The sequence below is a fragment of the Eumetopias jubatus genome, unplaced genomic scaffold, assembly GCF_037043125.1.
Source record: "Eumetopias jubatus isolate StellerSeaLion01/CBP00866 unplaced genomic scaffold, mEumJub1_p1.0 scaffold_14, whole genome shotgun sequence".
In the NCBI taxonomy this organism is placed as follows: Eukaryota; Metazoa; Chordata; class Mammalia; order Carnivora; family Otariidae; genus Eumetopias; species Eumetopias jubatus.
This window is the reverse complement of record NW_028274820.1, coordinates 20,779,752-20,804,480: the sequence shown is the minus strand read 5'-3', so window position 1 is coordinate 20,804,480 and position 24,729 is coordinate 20,779,752. Positions and strand designations below refer to the sequence as shown.

General features: G+C 49.0%; 1 protein-coding gene across 14 annotated transcripts in view; it reads right to left on the bottom strand.

Moving 5' to 3' along the window:
- The window catches only part of ATXN7L1 (ataxin 7 like 1), a 230,246-nt gene that overhangs the window by 59,120 nt on the left and 146,397 nt on the right, over positions 1 to 24,729 (bottom strand). Inside the window, exons 1-2 of one of the 14 annotated variants that reach the window (XM_088018538.1) lie at positions 1,392 to 1,498; positions 305 to 501 (exon numbers count right to left, since the gene is read on the bottom strand). The exons of 7 other annotated variants lie outside the window; for them this stretch is intronic. The gene's annotated coding sequence lies outside the window, so the exon portion shown is untranslated. 6 more of the 14 variants (XM_088018539.1, XM_028120728.2, XM_028120720.2 and 3 more) reach the window with 6 other exon arrangements.

The following is a 24,729-nucleotide window of genomic DNA, read 5'->3' as shown; positions in this document are numbered from 1 at the left end:
TTTTTGTAAGTTCCCCATCCGCATGAAAATGTAGATTAAAAAAAAAAAATACCAGGAGTAGCCTTACTAAGTGGGTGGCTCCCTGCCTTCTCCCTGCCCCTGAATTAAAACGATTCCATGGACAAGAATCCTCTGGGAGCACACTGTTGAAAAAAACACAGGGAGAGGAAGGAGAGGCCACCGCGGCTCGATTTCTCTCTGTCCTGACCGCCAATTTCCAGAGTGCTGGGCCAGAGTCTCCTCCAAGAGAAGGTGGAAAGTCTCAGCTCGCTGCTAAGCTCGCGGCGGCCTCAGAACCACTCACCCCACAGGCTGCCGGGGTCCTGCAGCAACCACTAATAACGGAACCACTTCTGTTCTCCTTGGAGTGGCAGTTGGCAGTGGCAAACAGGAAGTTGTCTCGCAATAGGGTGTGGTTGTACCCTGTCAATATGTGCGTACAGAGACACACATTTGTTTTGTCTCTCTCCGGCCCCCTTCTGTTTCCTCGTGCTCCCTTCTCTAGGAGAGGAAGGTCTGAATTATTTCGGGGAAAACAAAGCCTTTTTACCTGACCGGAGATCAGCCACTGCCACCACGCGCACATAAACCTGGGGCAGAAGGGCGTCTAACATACAGGCAGGGTCTGTCCTCCGACCGGCAGTCGCTCACTTGTGGCAACTGAGTTAGTAACTGTGTGCGCGAGCGCTGCAAGCTTTCCCCTCTTCATCTCCGTGGGCACACAGGAAACAAAACCCAAGCTAGAAACCAGGCTGGGTACACCGCCAGTCGTCCTAGGGAGCCAGCCAGCCTGCCAGCGGTAGGGGGTGGAGGGCCCGCCATGTGCACACCCCGGCCCGAGCACCATCCACAAGTAGGCAACAAGGAAAAAATCACAAGTCGCGAGTGTCAAGTGATTTTCAAAGTTCAAGGGCAAGAGACCTGAACTATTTCTTAAGGCAAACTACGTATCAAAATGACCAAACCAACGGCCGTGGAGGTATAAGCCTCAAGTGTCGCTGGAGCTGCGCAGAAATGCAGAGAAGTGGGGGTGACGGGTGGGTGAGGTTCCCGTGGCTAGGAGAGGTGTGCTATAAAATTTTCCACTCCACTCCTACCCGGGCCCCGAGGCTTGCGCCTCCATAAGGGCTGTCCAAAATAGACTGGTCCCCAACCCAGCCTCCTACTCCTGACCTCTTTCTGAGGCAGCTCCTCTCCCCACTGCACGCCTCAGCCCTGTCTCAGCTCCGGCGCCAGCCCACAGCCCGAGAGCGCTGTCTATGCTACACCTCGTACTTGCTAAATGGATCGTGGGGTGACAGCATGCTCCGCCTGCCAGGCTCTCTCTTCCGTGACCTGGGCCCAGCCCCACGCCATCCTGTGTGGCAAACGTGCCCTGCGCTCACACTTACACATCCCGGGGAGACAGCCTTGCCGTTAGGATAAGGAGGCTGAGCCAGTGACACGCTGGGCAACGCGACTCGTGGGAGACGTTTCCTGGCTCCTGGCTGAGGGCCCTGGCCAGTCAGAACGCACCACTTCCCCTTTAAGAGAGCACGCCCAGATGCGATTAGGGAAAGGCAGAAAGAAAAGCCCGGAACAGGGCTGTATCCTGAATTTGGCAGATGAACTTGGGTTTTCCTGAACTGCACATACAAGGTGTGGTCAGAGGCAGCGGGCTCCCCTGGGGGCTGATTTGAGCAGTCGGTGTTTGGGAAGGGCCGGAGGAGCGGGGGGCGGGGGGGGGCTGTTGCAATCCCCCCCACCCCAATTCCCCAGCTTGATGACCACGTGCAAACTGTGGACCGGGCTCCTGGAGCCGCTGTCCACTTGGGCCTGGTCCGGGCGGCCTGCGGGAGCTCAGGCCTTTCCGCTCCTCCTTCCCCCAGGGCCTGTCCAGCACGCCGGGCAGAGTCCACTGCAAGGCCTGGCACTGTGCTTTGGAGAGCAGAGACATCATTATAAAAGATTGAAATATACTTTTGTGGGACATTTTAACTACTAATTCCAGTGGGGACTTTTCATTCATTCTGGCTATTTAGGGAATTCATTCCTTGAGCTTGGCAAGGAGATTGGGGGGGGGGGAGGATGGTCCAAAAAAACCCAATGGTCCACAAAAGGCCACGTGTTGTAGGATTCCACTGATAAGATATATCCAGCATAGAGACAGAAAGCAGATCGGAGATTGCTGTGGGCTGGGGAAGAAGGCAGTGGGGAGTGACTACTTAATGGGTACAAGCGCTCTTTTGGGGGTGATGAAAATGTTTTGGGGGCTCCTGGGTGGCTCAGCCATTGGGCGTCTGCCTTCGGCTCAGGTCATGATCCCAGGGTCCTGGGATCGAGCCCCGCGTTGGGCTCCCTGCTCCGCGGGAAGCCTGCTTCTCCCTCTCCCACTCCCCCTGCTTGTGCTCTCTCTCTGTCAAATAAATAAATAAAATCTTCAAAAAAAAAAAAAGTTTTGGAACTAGGTAAAGGTGATGGTTACCCAGCACTGGGAACGAACTCAGTACCACAGAACTGTATGCTTTAAAAGTGTTAGGTGAGGGGCACCAGGATGGCTCAGTTGGTTGAACTTCTGGCTCTTGGTTTCAGCTCAGGTCGTGATCTCAGGATCGTGAGATAGAGCTCCGGGCTCTGCGCTCAGTGGGGAGTCAGCTTGAGACTCTCTCTCCCTCTGCCCCTCCTCCCTGCTCTCTCTCTCTAAAATAAATAAATACATCTTTGAAAAAAATTGTTAGGCGAATTTCATCTCAATAAAAAAAAAAAATCCAGTGGCAAAGTGTGTTTTGGGCAATTTTATCTTTTACTGAGATCTCTGCTGTGTTCCATCCAACATTTCTTTGTAAAACCTGGTTATTACCTGATAAATCTTAAGTCAGTCCTGGGCTAAGGATTTATATGCCTTCTAATAAGGAGAAATGAAAACAAACTTCTAAGAGACAAAAGTTTTACAAGCTGGAGAATTTTCAGCCCAGGGGGAGACGGTATCATCTCAAACCATGCCATGTAAGGGAAGCAGGGCCTACCTGTCTTTGCAAGACTGTCCCATGTTGGGACCATTCCTTCAGTGGCTTCCCAGCATAACCGAAGCCAGCTCAAGGGAGTCTCCCAGGGAGAATAATTCAAGAGAATATGACTTTAGGCCTTGGGGTTCTTGGCTCCCTTTCCCCTCTTGTAGAGAGAGTTTCTTTCCACAATGAAGGCGAATTCATCAATTTCTGATGGGGAGGGCACTGTGCTGGTTGTCACAGCAGAACTGGTCTCCACAATTCCATTTCTTTGGGATGGAGCCAGTGGGGATGAGGGGGTGTGAGGCGGCCACCCACCTGACCCAGGTTTGCTGGAGGGAGCGTGCGACCCTCTATTCTCAGTCACTTGCAGCTTTGCCTGGAGACAGTGGGTAAGCCTATAAGCCCTCTCTGCTGGACCCTAGGCCAGTAGGTCAAGGGCCCATGGGTACACTTCCCCCACTCAGGAAACTGTTCAGAGGAGGCCTGCAGGATGTTGCAATGTTTCACAGATGAAAGGGCAGGCTCCATGGCCTGGGAGCCAGAGTCTTTCCAGAGACAAATGTGAACAGCTTTCCTAGTCCCTGCTGAGTTCTAGGACAGTCTGGGGGACAAGAGATGTGACAGCTTCCTCGGGTCAACTCTCCCAGAGCCCCTTGATCCTTCTGGAGCACGTTCCCCTGCCTCTTTCACCCTGTGCTCTCCTGTTACCTCAGGTGCCCAGGGAATGAGTTGGTGGCCTGAGTTCTTAGCAAACAGGTGGTTTATGATAAAAAGATGCAATATTTACTACTACTGCTCTAGCATCTGAGGAACAGGAAGTTTAGAACCTTAATTCTAAATACAAAAACTGGTAGGTTCAGCCCAGTTAAAAAATGGACAAAGGACTTGAACACAGATATTTCTCCAAAGGAGATACACATATGGCCAAGCACATAAAAAGATGCTCAATATCATTAGTCACTAGGGAGCAAATCAAAACCACGATGAGCTACAGCGTCACACCTACTGGGGTGGCTATATGTAAAAAATAACCCAAAACAACCAAAAACATAAAATGACCAGTGTTGGCGAGGATGTGGAAAAACTGGAGCCCTTAGGTGCTGTCACTGGGACTGTAAAATGGTATAGCCTCTATGGAAAACAGTTTGGGGGGTGCCTGGGTGGCCTAGTCAGTTAAGCGTCAGAATCTTGATTTTGGCTCAGGTCATGATCTCAGGGTCGTGAGATCGAGCCCTGAATCAGGCTGTGCACTGGGCATGGAGCCTGCTTAAGATTCTCTCTCTCCCTCTGCCTCTGCTCCTGCCTCCTTGTGCTCATGCTCTGTCTCTCAAAAACAACAAAAAAAGAAAGGAAACAGTATGGTAGTTCCTCAAAAAATTAAACATAGAATTACCACAGAATCCAACAATTCTACCCTAAGGTATATACCCAAAAGAACGGAAAACATGTATACAAATGTTCATAGCAACACTGTGAACAAACTGCTTCAGGATAACTCAAAGTTACCTTCAAAACCCTTCCTGGAATCACTTTAAAGAGGTAATTTTTTTAAATTAATTAATTTATTTATTTTAGAGGAGCAGAGGGAGAGGGAGAAGCAGACTCTGCGCTGAGCGAGGAGTCTGACGTGGGACGCGATTCCAGGACCCTGAGATCATGACCAGAGCAAAAATCAAGAGTTGGTTGCTTAACCGAGCCACCCAGGCATCCCTAAAGGAGGTAATTTTTAAGTTAAGAGAATTAAGGTGGCCAGGAGGAGACAGCTCACAGGCACTCCAAGATAGTAGTTCTCAAACAAGGCCAATTCAGGTCCATGAAGAAGTGTGAATCTATGTTAAACAGTATCACAGATGCACACGTGCGCACGCGCACACACAAACACATACACACCAGGCACTGAGGCACAGTTCCCCTCTGCCAGCCCCTCATCTCTGATACAATCATCATTTCCATCAGAGGGATCTCCATTCCCAGGATGGAATCATCATTGCCACCAAAGGCACCCAGGTCTTAGACCTTGAAGTTGGGACAGAGTAACAGATGCCCAAGAGGCAAGAAGAAGCAGCCAGCCGCACAGGTAATCACTCTCCGCTAATCCCTGCCGGTCCCTTCTTGGGGCTGCTGTCGGGTCCCCAGCACTCTGGCCGTGGGGCTGCCCAGCCTGGCTTCTCCCCTGCAGGCCCCAGTGTGGATGGCGCCTTGCAAGTGCGCACCAGGTGAGACAGCATGGCGTTTTCATTGGCTGTTGGAGCGTCCTTCCCTACTTGAGCTGCTTTGCAATGCCGCACGTTAATCCCATTTCTGCTCTACGGGGGTCATCTTGACCCAGTCTTACTTCCCGTCCATGGGACACCTTGCCAAATATTTGCTCCTTGAAATCTGTCTCCAGGCTAAACACCCCAGATGTCTTTTTAAACCATACCTCCCGAAACATCATTTTCACTATTCTCATCTCCGGGTCCTCTTTGGCTCTACTATCTGTCCTTCATTAGCTGTGGAGGTCAGAAGAGAGAACATTACAGATGGGGTCTGAGCAGCTCCTAGCTGTCTATCCTGGACATTATCTTCCTAGTCACGCAGCCAGAGATCCAACCTAGATTTTTTATTTTTGATAACTGTATCACCCCTAAGTCTTATTTCACCCATTTTCCTGCCAAGCCGAGTATCCACAGGTACCCTTTAAAAATGTCATCTGGTTGGATTTAGTCTACTGTTCTGGCCGCTGAAATCGTTTTGGACCCTGACCCATTCGTGTACCTATTCTCCCTCCCCAATCTGCCACCTGCACAGTGGATAAGCCTGCCACCAATACCATTCTTCTTCCAAACCCTTACTTGTAACGTGCAACTGTATATATACATCCCCCAGAGCGACCGTGACCGGCGAACAGCGCTCTTGGCCATTTAGGGCAGGTGTGTCACTTAGCCACATTTCTTCATCTTCCCTCGTAAGGATCTCATGGGCAACTGACAAACGGGGCTAACAACAGCCGTCCTCTTACCAGCAGTGGTAAAGATTAGGCGTAAAGGTCTTCGAGCAGGGCATTGCACACATTGAGCAATCAAATGTTGCTTTTATAGCTGACAAGAAATACAATAAAAAAAAAAACCCAAAAACCCAACCACCTGGTTTTCCAATTGCCAAACTACCTTCTTATTGGCAACCAGATACAGAGAGTAGGCAGCTAGAATCAAGAGAAGGAGCATTGGCGTCCAGGAGATGGAGTCTCAACCCTGGCTCTCCTTCCAGAATTTCCATGCTCTGGGCTTAACAATACCTGCCCTTCCAGGGCTATAAGGAGGAGTCAACGAGATCAGGCACGTAAAAGAGGCTTAAAAGTTGGGTCAGGCTATGCAAACATAAAAGAACAGTTTATGATCATTACCGTTATAAATAACCCAGATCCCGCCTCCATTGGCAGAAACCGGCTGTTATGCCTAGGAAGAACCAGTGGCAGCATTCAGCCGGCCAGGCAGGCCTCTCAGTACAGAGCAGCTGGACTGCTACAAGGGAGCCGACTCCTGACCTCCCCTCCTGGCAGCAATCACCTTCCCCCTCGTCTCAGACCGGAATCCAGGCTGGCTTGCAAAGGGCAATGGATCCTCCCACCAGCCTGCAGGAACACACTGTCTCTCCATGGCCCTGCTGCCGAGACCAGAACCTGAGTCATCTGCAGCAAGAACCCACCAGGTAGTGAAGGGCTGGGGGGGCTGCTCTTAGCTCCACTGTGGCTTGACCACAACTTACTCTTGGGTTTCTGAATGGAGTGGCAGTTTCCAAGAACACCAGGCTTTTGTCTCTGCCATTCTCAAGGTGGAGCCCCGGGGAACCCTGCTCTCGTCTTGGCTGAGGGTGGGCACCTTCTTAGGGAACAAATGTTCTTGATCGAGAAATGATCTTAGGGGAAATTTTTTGCAAAGGGCCGTCAGAGGGCAACCTGCTGGCCCCTAGCATCTCCGGGTCAAAGATGTCCCACAGCAAGGGAAGAGGGAAGGAGATGAATGGCCAACCACAGGCCCCTGGGAAAAGAGCAGCCATTGAAATGGGAGACATAACTGGCTAAATTTTCCTCTCCTGGTCCATGTAAGGCTGGCTTCCCAACTTCCAGAGGGAATGAACACTGAGGGCAGATTTAAATATATATACATAATTGTTGGCAAGACACTGGGAGGATCATGCCAATGAAACTATTCACAGATCAGGGAGTCTGCCCAGAAAGGCACCGGGAGGAAGAGGCCCAGAAGGGAAGGTAACACTTTCTGTCAGATGACTTTTGGGGCCCAATGGTCTGCGAGCGACCCTTGCTCAACCCACCCCTACAACAGCCTCCCTCAAGACAGGTGGGCTGCTGAAATCATCTAAAAATCATCACAGGACACATGAAAGCTTACTCAGACTTTCACAGCCACCGGTGACGACTTCTTGTGCCTTTGAACATATTTTGTCTTTTTCTCATTGTGTTCCCTTTGACTATGCACCCACACAGAGAGATGGTGCCTGATTCTCTACACTCACACGCACAGGAACAAGCCACAGATGAACCTCTACATCATGCCGGTTACTGCAGTGTTCCTGACGCTGCTAAGGAATGGAGCTGAGGTGGGACCAGGAGGAGTCAAGTGGTGTTATGGGCTGAATTATGTTGCCCCCAAATTCCTATGCTGAAGTCCCAATCCCCAGTACCTCGGAATGTGACTGAATGGGCAGATAAGGTCTTTAAAGAGGTGATTAAGTTAAAAATGAGGCCAGTTAGGGTGGGCTCTACTCCAGTATGACTGGAGTCCTTTGATAAGAAGAGGGACAATCTGAGGAAGAGACAGCAAGAAAGACAGCCATCCTCAAGCCAAAGGAGGGAGGCCTCCGGAGAAGCCAAGTCTGCCGGCACCTTGATCTTGGGACTTCCAGCCTCCACAACGTGAAAAAATAAATTTCTGTGGTTTAAGCCACCCAGTCTGTGGTATTTTGTTATAATAGGCCTAGCAAATTCATGCAATTGATGTACCTAAATACCCTCCCCACTCACCAGACTGGAGAGAAAGAGTATAGGATGGAGGACGGAGGACAGGGACGCCTAACCTCTGACACGCTGTGGATCAAGTGTATGTTCCTCCTTAGTCTGAGGCGTGCCACTTTGATGACGGTAGCGGTCTACTGGTCCTTGAAGACTAGCAAATCCTGCCCTCCCTGGAGGCCTGAGGCTGAGGTAGCCTACAGGTGCACAAGCGTCTGGGACGAAACAGGGTGACCAAGCCACAGCCGAGGAGTAACCAACTCCTTCCATCAGCTACCTTTCTGGTTTGGCCTCCTACCCTTGGGGGTTCCGCCTAATTTACATGTCATTGCTGTTATTCCAGAAAAGGATAAGACCTTGGGGATGAGTGGGCTAGTAGCAGAGTGAAGCAGCCACCAGCAAACTCTCATAGGTTTGACAACTGAACTCAGATCTTCTGGACCAATGTTGCCTTTGGTATTGGGAATTGGGAATCCACCCAATCTCCAAGTTTGCTTGGATGCCTCGGCCCTCCAGCAGCCTCCAGGACCCTGCCAGACCCTGAGCTTCCCAATGAGTGTGGGGCCCAGCAGAACCACTCCCTGGGGGCCAGGAGAGGACCCCCAGATGGACCCACAAATGCTTACTGCTGCTAAGGGGCCTGGACACACCAATCAATTATCAATCCAACCACAGCTCTCAGGCTGGTGGCCGGGATCAAAGCAAGGAAGGAGGGTATTTGAAAGGTGTTGGCAGGCAGATGTCTGGAGGGCCTGGGAGGGGCGACGTGCTCTGGGAGGCTGGCAAAGGGCTGTGCCTTCACTTTCTCAAGGACCCCAGGGTGGGCGGGACTGGCCAATTCAAATGCAAAAGTCTCAGGACTGGGAAAACTTGTGGTATTCACCGCCATCCCTCTCCAACTCCATCAGAAAAGCCTATCGGTTCCGTTCATGTCTCTTCATTCACTCTGGCCAGGAGGTTATTTACATGGCGGAGTGGGGGCCCCCATAATCACCACTAGCTGAAATGCACACAAACCAACACACACCCCCGACCCCCTCAAAAGATGAGCCTCAAATCCTATCTCAACCTCCATACAGGAGGAAGAGGGAAGTGTTGTAGGGACCTCGTCCTTGGGGGCAGATGAGAATCACAGGAGAACAAAGGGTCTCCTCACATCTGCAGTGCAGTCCCGGAGTCTGGATGGGCAATGAGGAGGCGGAGGTCTGACGGAAAAATGTCCAGGCCTGCCTCCTAGCTCGCTGGCCCTGCTGTGCAAGCCAGGACCCATCTTCAGCCTCTTTCTGCTGGGACCCAAGGGCTTACCTTGTCCTTCACCAGCTCAGCGGGGCTACTGTGAGGAAGCAGAGGGCATGCTCTAAGTTAAGAGACCGGAAGCAAGACAGCCTCATCATTATTCTCTGCAAGGTGAGAGGGGGCCAACAAAATAAAACCAAACCAAACCAAAGCACCACCAACAAAGCCCCACTTTCCTACGGATGAGAGAAACATGGAGGAGAAAAAGAAATCTGCTCTTGGCAGCACTCAGCGGTTACAACGATGCCACATTTACTACCTTGGAAATTTCCGTCTCAACCATCCATTTTCATTTGCGTGTGAGAGTCGCTGATGGTGGGAGGTGAGAGACGAGGTGTGGACCTGTCTGCGAGGGACCCAAGGACCTGCAGCAGGGCCGACTCCCCACTTAGAAGGCCTTTCACGCGGCCCAAAAGATGCTTACTGTTTTCTCCCTCCCTTCCGATGTGTTTGGTTTAAAAATATTTAACCTGAGGCACAATGAAGTGTCTCATTTACAACGTTCTCCTGGACCATTAGGCTGGGACTCCGCGCTCATTATGCTGGAGAACGTGCTACTTACCCATGCAAATCCTGGGAGCCGCCAACAGAGAGATGGGAGGTGCTCAAGGTACACTAGCAAGGGGTGATTTAATTACGCAGCCATTCAGTGGGCAAAGCAGAGCAATTTTTAGCCAACTGTTCTAGTAAATATTATGGGAAGCCCTTTCATGGAGTGTTCATTCCGGCTTAGTGATTTCAAGCGTGCCCAGATTTCCTCCTCATTCCTGTACCCACCCACCCCGAAAGGTACCACCCGAAGTTGCTAGCCCCAGGCCAGAGGATCAAACGGATAAATGCATTAGCCGGTATGCCACCCTGAGGTCGATGATTTCTTTTTAACGTTCTAAACACCCGAGGATCACTGACATGTAGAGGAGGACAAACTTTGATAGCCACCGACTTTCCAGCGGCCGGCCTTCCTCTGCCCCTCCCCCCGGCTCTCGGTGGGTCCCGCCAAGCGGCTTCTGGGCGGCCTGCGGTAGCCAGAGAACGCGGCTCCCGCGGGTGGGACAGATCAGCCACCGCAAACCCATTCTGGCCGTTTGAAACAATACCCAATCACTGCATCCACCCTCCCAGAGCGCCCTGGAGGAAATGGCATCATGACTTTCATTTTACTCCATTTCTGACCGACCACAGGAAAACAACCGGCCCTAACACAATCCTCAGGGTATCCGATGTCAGTGGCTGGACGGGACGCTCCGGAATGTTATCAAGTGACCTCGAGGAGACATTAATTTTCAGGAGCTAAAATAACCCTCCTGATGCACAGTCATGACCATTTCCCTCCCTGCAGACGCGGATTTCACTTTCCCCAGTCAGAACAGAAAACGCTCATGCATCCCCGTTTCTTCAGAAAAGTCTATAAATAACCCAGGATCAGCAAAATTATGCAAAACATCCTGCTAGAAGAAGAAATGTAAACTAAAACCACTTACACAGAGACTCAGGCTGCCAACTTAATCTGATTGTACGACGACTGTAAACATGTTGTACTTTTGGAACCTGAAGAGATCCACATTAGCACGGATGCCATCACAAAAAAAAAAAGGAAAAAAACAAAAACAAAAAAACAACTAAACAACAAAAGCCCAACCCTGAACCAGAGCAACGAGATCCGGTGCTCTGCAGGGTCCGGGACCCACGACTGACCAGCTGCAGGAGCACCAGCTAGCCGAGCTTGCACACGCCAACTGTTTTGACTACAGGCACTTGTTAAACACAGAGTTTCAGGTCCTACCAGTTGGACACCAGAAGTTCATAGAACTGACCCAGTGCCAAGAACAACAAGCACAGAAAGCGAAACGGCTGCCTCGTGCGCCGTGTTTTTGTTAACTGTTTATGCAAGCCCCAAAGCAATTGGGGAACAATTAAGAATAAAGCAGAACTTAAATAACAAAAGCAAAAGATTACCACCTTGAAGGAAATGGAGATGTTGGCAGATAAAGGACAGACGTCAACCTAGTTTATTGGTGGGGTGGGTGGGGGGTTTTCGGAGAGAATCAGTGGGGGGGAGGGGCAGGTGTCACATGACAAACTGCCGTTATTAGCAGAAGGAACCGGGTGCTTCCTCGAAGCATCTTTTACTTTGAGATTGACTTAAGAGATCGTGCAAATGCCGAGACCTTGGCGCACATCTGGGGGTGACTGCAGAAGCCCTGGGATTTGGAAGTTGGCAAATCCCAGAGGAGAAAAAAGGGCGTGCTGAACGGAGATTTCAAGACACAGGAAAGGGACTTCCAAGCTCCCTGCTCCATGCAGTGAGATCACCGAGCCTCACAGGAAGCAGACAGAGGGGGCCATGTCCCTGGGCTGTTTCTGTCCTGGTCCCGAGAAAGGTTTCCTTGTCCCCTTTGGGTTTAGGGTTGCTGGGGTCAAGCTTTCTCCTTTATCCAGGACTGCACTCTGTGGTGTTCTTTTGGTGACAGTGAATAAAGTATTTTTATCTGGAAAAATAAAAAAGAATGTTTACATCGCTTATTTAACCAGGTTTTCCATTTTTTTTCCAGAATGCGCTAAGCACCATCTCAGGTTAGGATCAAAACAATTAACCGGATAAAATGTTAAGAGTTACCTGAGGATTTGAGAAACTGAATTCCAAGAGAACTGGGGTGTAGATGTAAGAGTGAGAAATTTTAAATTGCTGAGTGGGCTCAAGCCCTCCTCCCATTATCTATCTATCTATCTATCTATCTATCTATCTATCTATCTATCATCTATCAATCTATCAAAGATTTCAAGCAAGCCTAGCTAAGACAGTCTCTTTAAAACGGGGTCGGGAGGCCATCAGGGGAGGAGGAATATTTGCACGTCCTTATCGCAGGAGACACGAACTTTTTAAAAAAATCTTTCAACCAGCTGTAAGCCCTCAGGCGGGACTTAACTTCCTCCTCATCTTGACACCTGAATCATCCTCACTCTTCATTTCAGAAAGAGCCCATGCAATTAACACAGTTCAGTCCCTTATTGGTATGTTAAGCCGACCAATCCCAGCTAGCCTAGTTTCAATCCCTCTTTTGCATAAAGGACCTGAATGAGAACTGCACGCCTAGCCCTGCCCCCTCTTTGTCTTCCTTAGAACATAACATGGTCCAGGTTTCTACCAGAATCTGTGTCTCCTCGATTCCAATTCTAACTGCCCAAGTGAATGCCTGTTGGCTTAAATTTTCAGTGAGTTCTTTCTTGGTCTACACTATTTATCTATCACCGACCTTTGATCTGAAGAATCAAATGTTGCCACTTCCCCACTCCAGAGGGTTAGGGAAAAGTAATGAGTAAGTAGTAACAGGTTGTTGGGAAAAGCCACTGTGACTTAGGCCATATTCGTATTTATTCTGGAGAGTAAATGTTGTTCCTCTGGTTCCAGGGATCAGCAGTACAATGGTGGTGGACATGAGCCCACCTGCTGGCTGCCCCTTTCCTCCCAAAGGAACCCACATTTTATTACAAACTATATATAGAAATGGTTTCGCTGCGATCTGAAATGGAGCCCCCCTGGAGCGAAACACAGCAGTTGCCTGACAGATCAAGAGAGAAGAGCAAAGGCAACTGAAAGCATCCAAGACAAAGGAAGGAGCTGGGGAGGAAGAAGGCTGGGGTGGGGGAGGGGAGGACGAGGGAGGGGCCGCCACCGGAGAGAAGGATCAGGTAAGGCAAAGTGAGTCTTGAACCAGCCCTGGCCTCTGGGTTGGCAACTGACTCCATAAAGTGACCCCAGAACTTGCGCGAGGCGTGCCCTTCACATAGAACACCATGGTTTACGTGTCCCCTTCATGCACATTATATTATTTGACCCTCAGAAACATCCTGAATGGGCAGGGCCCAAGCAACAAAGGAACAAAGCTGAGGCTGAGGAGCTGAGGCCTGTGAGTGAGAGAGCGATGACTCGCGTGCTGGGCTGGCGTGGTGTTTTCTGTTCGCAAAGCACTTTAAAAGTGGTGGGCTTTATCATTCCCATTTTCAGACAAGTACACTGAGATTCTGGAGAGGCCACAAATTATGTCCAAGGCCACACTGCAAATAATACGCTGCGCAGGGTCTCCTAATTCCTCATCCAGCCTTTCTTGCTTGCCTCGGCCATGATCCCAGAACACATAATGATTGAACCAAAAAGGCCACCAAAGTGGTTGTATTGTAAGAGCACATCGTCTCTAGATTTTTCTCAGAATTGTCTTCATGGCTTTTCGGTAGTAGTTCAGATTGCAACTCCCTAACACAGAAGGTTCTTCACACCTGTGAGCTTCCGACACGTGGACAGCAGAGCTCCTATGTCAATGGGAAGCCCCCACCTCCAGCCTGTTTGCACCCTGTCCTTTGATTTGATTAGTTCACCGGCGTGCTAACCCTGGCTCTTGCCCTAATCCTCGTCTGAGGAGAAGCCTGAGCAGAGTGTCCCAGCAGGCCTGCCAAGCTGAACATTATGATGGAGTCTGCATTTCCAAGGTGTACTGTTTTGCATGTAGGAGGGATTTGGCTTAGCACACGGTTTGGTGGATGTCTTCTTCATGGGTGTATTTCAGAGCTATGCTTCTGTTGAGTTCTTTTGCAGCATAGGCCACTGAAAATATTGGATCAAATGGAGGGTCCCCCTGTCGTGTTCCTTGTCTGTGCCGAGTGGACATGCTCACAGCTTGATAGAAGATGATATCACTATTGCGTGATATACTGTAAGTAAGTTTATTGCAGGTTTGGGGCACTCCCTCTGAGGGGACATGGTAGCGACTTCCTGCAGATGGCCACAGGGTTTGTAGGGGGGGAACGAGGACATTTGTTGGGGCCCCAAGTTCTCAGGGCCATGACCAGTGATGCCGAATGTGAAGGGCAGTGGGGAGATGGTCCAGAGGTGAAGATTAGAGTTCTACAGTGTTTGGCCACTGCCTTATGAATCTACCTCTTCCCTTCCTTTCTCCCCGAAAACACAACAAGAAAACATAGAAGCCAGAGGAGCTGGGGGTCAAGGTGGACTTTATGTTCAAAGTGACTAAAGCAGCCTAGCTGGTGAGGACTAATCAAACGCACAAGCTCCTCTTGACTGCAGAGGCTCTGTGGTCGGAGGACTGCACAGGTGGTACCTCTCACTGGTTTATTTGAGGTTGTTTTGGTGACCACAGGACATTTGCATCCATGCTGCCTGAAAAGAATACAGGGCCTAGGTAAATGAGAACAGCCTGGACAGGAAAACTCATTTGCTTACAAGATACAAAGCGAGTAGAGTACTTCCACATAACTTGTGACTCCTCTGAGCAGAGACCGCTTTTTTAAAACCAGAAGTGGAACACATGGTTCGACAAGCACTGGCATATTTAGGAAAGACAGGGTAGGCTATTTAAAATTAGCAACTTCTGAAAATCCTTGAGGCATGACCACCCAATCTGTACTATCAAATTAGTGAAAGTGGGCTAAGAGCGGGCTATAGAATATTAGCAGAAACTTGTAGTTAGTACTGGTGCGCTCCACAAAGGGGTTCTACCATAGACCAGACAAATAGTGCTCTGTCGACAGATACGGTGGTTTTGGGAAGGCAGGTGAGCACAGTACATCCAGCCCCTGGAGGAGGATGGCATCGGGGGAGACAGAGCTGGGGCCCTGGACCCACAGTCTGGGAGTCGGGCCTCCCCCTAGTGAGGGAGCTGCCTCAGAGTCCATACACACAGGAGGAAGCAGGTGAAGGACTAGTAAAGTCTTCAAAACATGGCCCGGACACGTGGAAAGCTGTTCAAGAAAAGGATGGAGCCAAAAAAAAAGGACAGAGGCCTGAGGTGTCAGGAGACAGAAAGGCAAGCGTGTCAGCAGCTGTGGCCACGGATTTGGCTTCACCCCTTGGGTCCTCGTCTCTGATGTTCCCTGCACACCTTCAGGTCAGGACCTGCGGCCCAGCTCAGTGCTCTTCACCTCTGCCTGGATTCACAGGGGCTGAGCCAGCCTTCCTGATCTTACCTGGCACTGGCTTTTGGCTTAATCCTTGGTGATGTGGACTCATGACCAAAGCCACGAGGCCAGTGGTACCCACACGGAGGCCACATACTCTGGGGTTTTCAGGAGAGTATCAATTTCAGCCAGCCTAAGTAAGCCCTACTGCACCACAATTTGCAAAGTGGCTTTATATGTGGGTTGACTGGAATCGGACCACTGGACTGTAGGTTCCTTGAGGGCCAGTTCCGAGCCTCCTTTATCTTGAAGGCTCTCGCCTAGCCCAGCACAAAAGCCTTGCTGTGGGTTTTTAATACGCGTTTTGAATGAACGACTGAATTCCTCGTAATGTACGCCATAAAGATACATGTATACCTCACTAGGTATACCTCTGGAAGGTGATTACCTTCACATTAAATATGTCTCAGATCTGGTGGTTTAATTTTCTTTTAATCAACTATTTTAAAGTACAATATTTTATTTTGCTATTTTTTTAGATTTCTCTTTCCTCCCCTCCAGTCAAATTTGGTGTTTTGTTTTTTTTTTAAAGATTTTATTTATTCGAGAGAGAGAATGCATGAGCCAGCGAGCGAGAGAGAGTGTGAGGGAGAGATAGAGTGCGTGTGCAGGAGCAGGGGGGAGGGGCAGAAGGAAAGGGAGAAGCAGGCTCCCCACTGAGCAGGACCCTGGGATCATGACTTGAGCTGAAGGCCTTTAACTGACTGAGCCACCCAGGTGCCCCTCAAATTTGGTGTTTTTAAAAGTTATGTTTGTGATTCAAGGTAGGGAGAAGGTAGAAAGGCTTCCCACTTAAAATTTAAAACACTAAATCTTCAAAAAAAAATTGGAGGCACTTTATAACAGGAATCTTTCCAAAAGATCATCCCACTGTACTTTGTCTTCTTAAATGGAAGACTTTGAACATTGTTTGATCTTTTTTTTTTTTTTTTTTGGTGGTAACTCAAGATCACCATTCAGGGCATTCTGTTGTAACCTCGCTGTAAAATGGTGATGACTTCAGAGCCCTACACCTGTCGCCTTCCAGCTTCCTGACCCCGATCCACCGGAAGTCATAAATTTTACCCTGGGCCCTAGTGTGACCACATGATGTGACCAAAATTCCAAAAGATAGTATTTCTCTTCATGGGGCACCTGGGTGGCTCAGTCGGTTGAGCTCTGCCTTCGGGCTCAGGTCATGATCCCAGGGTCCTGGGATCGAGCCCCACGTCAGGCTCCCTGCTCAGTGGGAAGCCTGCTTCTCCCTCTCCCTCTGACCCTCCCACTGCTTGTGCTCACTCTCTCTCTTTCAAATAAATAAAAAAAAATTAAAAAAAAGATATTTATCGTCACTAAGTAAGAACCACGCTGACAACGTTCTCGTCTCCCGCGTGTAAAACGTTGGCCAGGACTCATGAAGCTGACTGCCCCACCATCACAGGCAGTGCCCGCAGTTTGCAAACACTGAGAAAGTGTGCAGGGCGATGTGCCCAGCACAGACGGGGCCCCCGCTTCCCACCCTCTGCTGTTCACTTCTAATCTCCCACACTCCGGGGTCACTTCTGTTTCCTGGCAGGGCCTGCCTCCCTAGTGCTTCTCAGGGTGTTAATTTGCTGAACCTGGTGCCTGGATGCGCTAAGTGGAAGCTGCATGTCAGTGACAGCCCGATGGGTGCTCCCGTGGATGCCCTGTGGGGCTCAGAGCTCGTCGAGGGCTCCTGGCCGGGTTCCCAAGGAGCTTCACTCAGCCGCAGAGTTCAGGATACCGACATGGGACGCGCCACATGGAGACACCTGCACATGTACGCGAGTCTTTCTTTTCGGAAAGAGTACTCCAGCGCTGAGGCCCTTTCGTCACTGAAGGGCTACCGAATGACAGAAGCTCCCAGCAGCAGCCCTGCGTCCTGAACGACCAGACCCGGGCTCCCATGTACAAGGAGGTGACTGCGCAAGTAAGTGACCCTACTCTAGGCGGTTTGCAATGCTGTAGCCTGGCTTTCCGCTCCCAGCCGAGCTGCCCTTTGCCCTGTTGTCGACTAGCTCTTCCTGGTCTACACTTCAGCTGTCCGGACTCTTTCCACCCAAATGCAAAGAAGACAAACTAATCCATAAATGAAACCTCCCCCTGGAGGAATTTTGAAAAGTGTGTGCATGTGTATGTGCACATGGGTACATTAAGAGTACATACCCTTTTTTTTTGAGAGTAGGTATCTTGTATTGATTTTTAAAAAAATTACAGCAAAAGGGGTAGATCCTGTGCCCCTACGCAAACCTAAATAACAAGTAATCAGGCCCTGGGTAAGTAAATTTCTGACCCTGCTACTCCGTGGAATGCTAGGAAGCTATAAAAATGATGATGTAGAACTATACTTACTGAAATGTGTCCTCAACAATTTTAAATGGGGGGGGGGAAGGCAGATTTCAAAATAATGTCTATAATAGGATTCCATTTTTATTCTCTTTAAATAAAAGATATATGCATATAGATACACATGTATAACACATAGACAAACACATATATGCAGAAAAACGATGGTCAAGTTTTACACCAAAATATTTACTTTCTTATATTTCTCAAAATTTGGGCAGTTTTTACAATGTATTACTTTTATAATAATAAAGAAAAGCAATTTTCACTTTGAAAAAAATAAAACTACGTTATTATGCAAAACAATATACTTCTGCCGGGGGTCCTGCCCCATCCTCACCTCAGTTGTGACTGTTGCCATGGAAACTTTGTTCTGTCCTGGCATCAAGGAGGCAGGATACTCAGGTGGGGCTTTCACCTTTAGCTCTCACTAGTTAGGTCTTCTCAAACTCTCAAAAGAGTTCTACTCATATAAAGAAGGGTAAGTTGAATCTTTACTAGAAAATGTTTACATTAATGCACTTTAAGGCAAAGGAAAGGCTTACGGTTGTACTTGTAAGGCTCATGCTCTCTTTTCTGATGGAATTAAAGGGAAAAGTAAATCCCCAAGCAAGAAGCGGAGGGCTTTTACTTCCCTGCAGAAACAGGGCTACCCATGGGGTCTCTCCATTCTATAGGAAGACAAGTGAAAGAGCTGACATGATCTACAGTCGAAAGATTTATTTGAGAGACAGAGAGAGAGAGTGCATGCCCAAACGGGAAAGCAGATGGGGCGAGGGGCCGAGAGAGAGCAGGGCCACAGAGAAAGTCTCAAGCAGACTCCGAACTGAGCAGGGAGCCAACGCGGGGCTCGATCTCACCACTTTGAGATCACATCCTGAGCCGAAAGCTTAGCCGACTGCGCCACCTAGGTGCCCCTGTCACCTATATTCTAAAGCTAGTTTGCTCCCAAGCCAGAGTCAAATCAAAGCATAAACCAAAGTTGGGTTTAGGGACAGGACCCTAACCTTGTTAGTGCTGTTCTCTCCACAAAGTTTATTCACGTCCGTGGCGTAACTGGTACCTCCCTTAAAAAATGACTAGGGAGGGAGGGCAGGGCAAGCACTCTTGGTTTACAAATGAGGAATGTAAAATTTATCAGGGTGAGGCAATTTGCCTAAGGCCTGCCTACTGGGAACTGGTAGAGACAGGATTCAAACCCAGTTCTCCTGGGTGTGTTCTTTTTGTTCTGTGCTACAGCATTGTCTATAGAGTAACCATATACTTTATTATCCAACAGGACACCTCTGAAAGTAAAAGGTGGTGTGAAATGGATGTGCCGGTCCCAGGGCAACTTTCCCAAACAATCCAGGATTTTATGGTCACTTTGGATATAATCCAGCCCCCCTGCCCGCCACTGAATACCTTTTGAATAGGAGGGAGAAATGGAACTTGGTTACAATGTCTATAATTTAAAGTACTTGAGTAAAAATAAATAAAAGAGAAAAAAAGTATTTGAGTCTGACTGGTGTTCTATTGTGAATAAGCCAGAGTCTGGGCTTTACCTCTAGGGGTGATCAGCTCACATGCTATCAAGAATACAAAGTCCAGGGGCGCCCTGGTGGCTCAGTTGGTTAAGCGTCTGCCTTTGGCTTAGGTCATGATCCCAGGATCCTGGGGTCAAGTCCCACGTCAGGGTCCTTGCTCCTCAGGGACTCTGCTTCTCCCTCTGCCCCTCCCCCCAACTCGTTCTCTCAATCGCTCTCCCCCCCAAAAAATAAATAAAATCTTAAAAAAAAAAAGGAAAAAAAATACAAAGTCCAGATTGGGCAACCGGTATTAATCTGGGAGGTCATACTCCAAAAGTGGCTGCTTTAAGGGGAGGCCCACCTGGGGGGGCAGGCAAAGTAGGTGATGGGGATTAAAGAGTACACTTATCAGGATGAGCACTGAGTAATGTACAGAATTGCCGAATCACCATATTGCACACCTGAAACTAATATAACAGGTTTTTTAACTATACTGGAATTGAAATAAAAAACTTAATAAAAATTAAAAAAAACAACAACAACAAATCCACCACAAAATCCCCCAAAGTGGCTGGCTACTTTAAATCCTTTCACTATCCATATTTTGATCAACACTCTGAACAAAAAAAAATGGGCTTCTGTTTGGTGAAACTTGTGACTTAGTATAAGGAATGCTAGAAATGGATTCTTTTTGGTGACATTAGAGGTATTCAAGATATGTGCCCTGGCCAAAGACCTTTCGAGATATCCCACCCTTGAGTAAACAGGGCGTTTGAATCCAGCGAGGCCTGTCCCTTCACCCTTAGGGACTGCACCAGAGGCTGCCTTGTGCAGCCAGTGAATTAGAAGGGTTGATGACAGCATGGTGCTGATTTGGGGAAATAGAGTCCTGTGTTTGGAATATTCTTATAGCTGCCTCGAGGGAACCTTTTCTATAGGTATGGCTGGGATACCTCCAAGGAGGGGAGGCTGGGACTTCATCACGTTTTTTTTTTTTTTTTTTAAAGATTTTATTTATTTATTTGAGAGAGAGAGAGAATGAGAGATAGAGAGCATGAGAGGGAAGAGGGTCAGAGGGAGAAGCAGACTCCCTGCCGAGCAGGGAGCCCGATGTGGGACTCGATCCCGTGACTCCAGGATCATGAGCTGAGCCGAAGGCAGTCGCTTAACCAACTGAGCCACCCAGGCGCCCGGGACTTCATCACGTTTACCGAGTAGGTTAAGTCAATTGTTTTCTTCCCACTAGTAGATACACGTTTGTTTGATCAATGCTGTATCTATGGAAGCCTTCAGTCTGACGGGAAAATTCACTATCACCTGGTAGCGAGGTTATGGGGGAAAAGCAGTCCTCTCCACCTCATCCTTCTACAACGTTCTACAGTGGCAACTGTTTCCGACCAGAACCTAGGAGTTCTGTACAGCCAAACCAGCTAATGTCAGTCCACAGTGAGCATGCCTCTGGGTGAGTCTCTAGGGGGTAGATTTCAGGAAGGGATCCCTTAAAATATATTCCTTTTTGGGCACCTGGGTAGCTCAGTCGTTTGGACATCTGCCTTCGGCTCAAGTCATGATCTCTGGGTCCTGGGATAGAGCCCTGTATCGGGCTCCCTGCTCAGTGGGGATTCTGCTTCTTCCTCTGCCTCTGCCCCCTCCACCGCCCCGCTCATACTCTCTCTCTCTCTCTGGCAAATAAATAAATAAAATCTTAAAAAAAAAAGTATGTGACAGAATTTGTCCAGTGAATAACAGAAATGAATTGGAATTCTTTTATTTCTAGAATCTATTTTATTAACTAATCTGTGATTGTTCTTTACTCCACTAAATGATCACTGATCTTCATATACCATAATTTGCTGTTTGCTCTGGATTAAGTTAGTACCTTAAAAAGTAACAAATAACCAGCGGGCAGGGGTGCCTGGCTGGCTCACTCGGTAGAGCGTGACTCCGAATCTCAGGATTGTGAGTCTGAGCCCCACACTGGGAGGAGAGATTACTTATAAAACAAAACAACACAACAAACTGTTAATAAAAACCACTGGGATGACATGGTTTAATCTTCACAATAACACGATGAACTGGTATCATCACCCTCAAGTCTGAATGAGGCAATCAAAGTCCAGAGCAGTTAAAACTTAAGTGAATCAAGGCAGAACCTGAATTTAGGACTTGAGCTCTGTTGGACTCCGAATCCAAGTAGGCTCTGCTATCCAGAGTTAGCAATTCCTCGGTGTGGCAGGGACTGAGTTTTTTAAAATTTTATTTTATTTTTATTACTTCTACTCTACTCACTTCGTGTCCTGCTATTGAACACACACATCTTTTGGCACTTCATCTTATTTTATTAAAAGCTTTTTTTTGGGGGGGGAAGCTAGATGGATGTTGGAATATATGAACCAGCTTTCCAGTTCTTTTGCTTTTAATTATTTTGATTGACATGTGGCATTGAGAGATGTGTAATGGCCTCTCTCGTCTTTGAGCCGGGGAAGAATCAGTCCCTAGGAATCGGTCACAGCACTCGCCTCCAAGGCACTGGGCGCTCTGGCTCATTCTGATACCCTCCCCCCGGCATCCTTCCCTCCTGCCACACTGGACTACTGAGAGCCTTTTGTTTCATGCCTCTGTGACTTGGTGCACAGTGTTCTCTCCCTGGAATCCACCCTTTCGTTCTTCACCTTGGTTAACTCTTCGTCTTCTTTCAAGATCCAGTGCACAGGGTACCACGTTCGGGCTATCTGGGGGACCGTGTCACCCTGCACCTCTCTCGGGTCGCACTCCAGTCCACTTCTCGGTGCTTCCAGGACATGCTGGAAGCATGTCCACTTAGTGCGTGGTACACAGCTCTGGACTGACCCGCGGGCCGGCCTCCCTCTCCTACGATTCCCTAAAGAGCCCAAGTCAAAGCTCCCGTCTCAGCACTGGTACTCCAAGTGTGCTAGAGAACATGCAGATAAGTCATGAAATGATTCGCCAGTGCACAGTAAAGCGAGAGAGAATGCAGGGACCAGCTAGGCCAGCAGTTTTTAGTGGTCTACTTGTCTTAGCCAGTGGGCTCAAAAATTATTATTATTATTTTAATAGATTTCACTTATCTATTTGAGAGAGAAAGAGAGAGCACAAGCAGAGGGAGCGGCAGGCAGAGGGAGAGAGAGAAGCAGGCTTCCCGCTGAGCAGGGAGCCCGATGCAGGGCTCAATCCCAGGATCCTGGGATCATGACCTGAGCTGAAGGCAGACGCTTAACCGACTGAGCCACCCAGGTGCCCCTCAAAAATTATTTTTTAAGCCTAAGAGCATGAGAGTGGGTTTTTATAAGAGGCAGCAGTCTATTTAATTTTGAGTGCTCGTCTCCTTTGCTTGTTACAAAAAAAAAAAACAAAAACAAAAAAACCAAACCAACAAAACACCTCTGGAGAAATATTCCCAATGCAACCAGTTACACATCGCTGGTGCTTGCCGGCTACCAGCATCGTCTTGGGGGCTGGGGGTGATCTGACAGCACCCATGGGCCAGGCGGCCCTGGCGGTTCATGGGGTGCTCACCAACTCCAGGATGCCCAGCTGAGCTGAGAAGTTACTGGGTCCCAGATGCATGACCTGAGCTGAGCCGCAGCTTGATCTGACCGTGGGATTCCGGCCTAATGAAATAAACAATTCCCAGCAGAGCCTGACCCTTCAGAATGTGATTCTTTCTAACCACACTGTGTAGATAAAAATAATTTAGTGATTTCCTCCCATGAAACTCTTGGGCACAAACCAAGAAGTCTGCAGCGTGGCTGTTGGGATGCTACTGTACGCGTGTAAATATTTAGGCGTTCCTGAGTTCTTATCAGTGTTTATCAGCAGGGATGCACCTGGCATTTTTGGTGGGATAATTTTTCCTGGGGCGGCACCGTCCCAGGCATGGCAGAGCACTTAGCACCTCTGATCTAATCAATGCCGGTTACTACGACAGCCACAAAATGCACATTTCCAGACATGACTGGGGTAAGAGCTGTCATGGGTCCTGGGATTTCTGGTGGGGTTAGCTTTGATTCATTCGGCAGCAGCAGGGTCTTGGAAGGGATCAAAGAAGCCACCCACACTAGTGGGGGGTCGGGACAAGGCCCAGGAAGTCAGAGAGCCTGAGGGAGAGCCTGCCTGAGAACGAGGCCTCTCTGTGGGAGACAGTGGAGGTCCACAGAGCAGGGAGGATGCCTGGGTCCTTTGCATGAAGAAGTCAAAGCGTCCAGGGAGCTGGCCTTCCAGAACCAAGACGTCAGAGCTGAAGCAGAAGCCGACATGGTGCAAAAGGGATAAAAGATGAGCAGGGGGTGGCGAAAAGCAATGGTGTGAACTCTGGCGACACTCAGCCTCCTCCTCCCAGCCTGTAGGGGCCAAGAAGGACACGTGTACGGGACAGCTCCAACGGTCCCAAGGTTCTGCGGAGCAGTGAGCTCTTCTCTCCTGCCTGGCCTTAACAGAGCGAGGACAACGCAACAACCCCATCCGTGCCACCATCCACTACCGTGGCGAGCCCAGCCCATGTCACCCACTGCCGAGAATTTCCAAGTCCCTCAAAGTGACCTTCAAAAGGGCATCTTGACCGCAAAGGGGGAGAAGCTCTAATAGCAGCCAGGGAGGAAAAACCCACCAAAGTGCTGACTTAGAGGGGCCATGTGCGCGCAGACCCCACAGCGATCATGTGGATTTCGGGACCGGACGCTCACTCAAGAGCCTGAGTGGGAGGGCGCTGGGCAGAGCTGCCGGGAAGCTACTTATTTCTTTGTCTCATCTTTCTCACTTATTTGAAATTTATTTTATCTTGCTCTGTTGTTTGCAATTTTACAAGCAGCCTTAAATCCTTTTTCAACAAGGCTGGGTGTAAATAAAGCAAAGAAATGAAATGCACGGCTATGCCCCCAGCACAGCCAGACTGGGCATGAAGTGCTTGGCTCGCATCTAAGAGGAGGCTCTCAGCCGAAACGGGGAGGGTGGGGGGAGAGGAGGGGAAGAAAGTGACTCCACGGCCATGGAGAACAGTGAAGGCTGGCCCTGGGCCTGCAGCCTGCATCCTGCCCTGTCTCTGCATCCAGGAGTCCCAGAGCCTCATGCAAGCTACTAACATTTTGGGCCTCAGGTCCTTATCTTTAAAAGGAGAGATTTCACTGGATGGATTCAAAGGTCCCTTTATGTCCAAGCACTGTGATTCTAAGCGACACCCACACTTGGCTCTGGTTCTTCTCGCTCTTGATTCTCTCTCAATATACTGCCTCTTCTCCAAGTGGAGTGGGCCAGGCGGGGCTCCTTCTAGAGGAGTTTCTGTGCGTGCTGACAAATGGAAGTTGCACCGGTCACCCGAAGAGCTAACTGGTCCTACCAAAGAGATTAATGTCCCATGACAAGAAACTGAAGCACTACTCACTGGAGAGGAGAGGAAACCTGAGTTTTATGGGATAATTTATTGACCCATTTTCCCATTGTAAAAGGGGATAAAAACACTGGCTTTTCTCTCCATTCACGATGAGGTGGTAAGTTCTCTACTTTTAAATAAGTTCTGTTATAGAAATGAATACCACATTTGTTTTCCGAGTACCTATGGCTACACCAATCATTACTAACGATCAAAAGAATA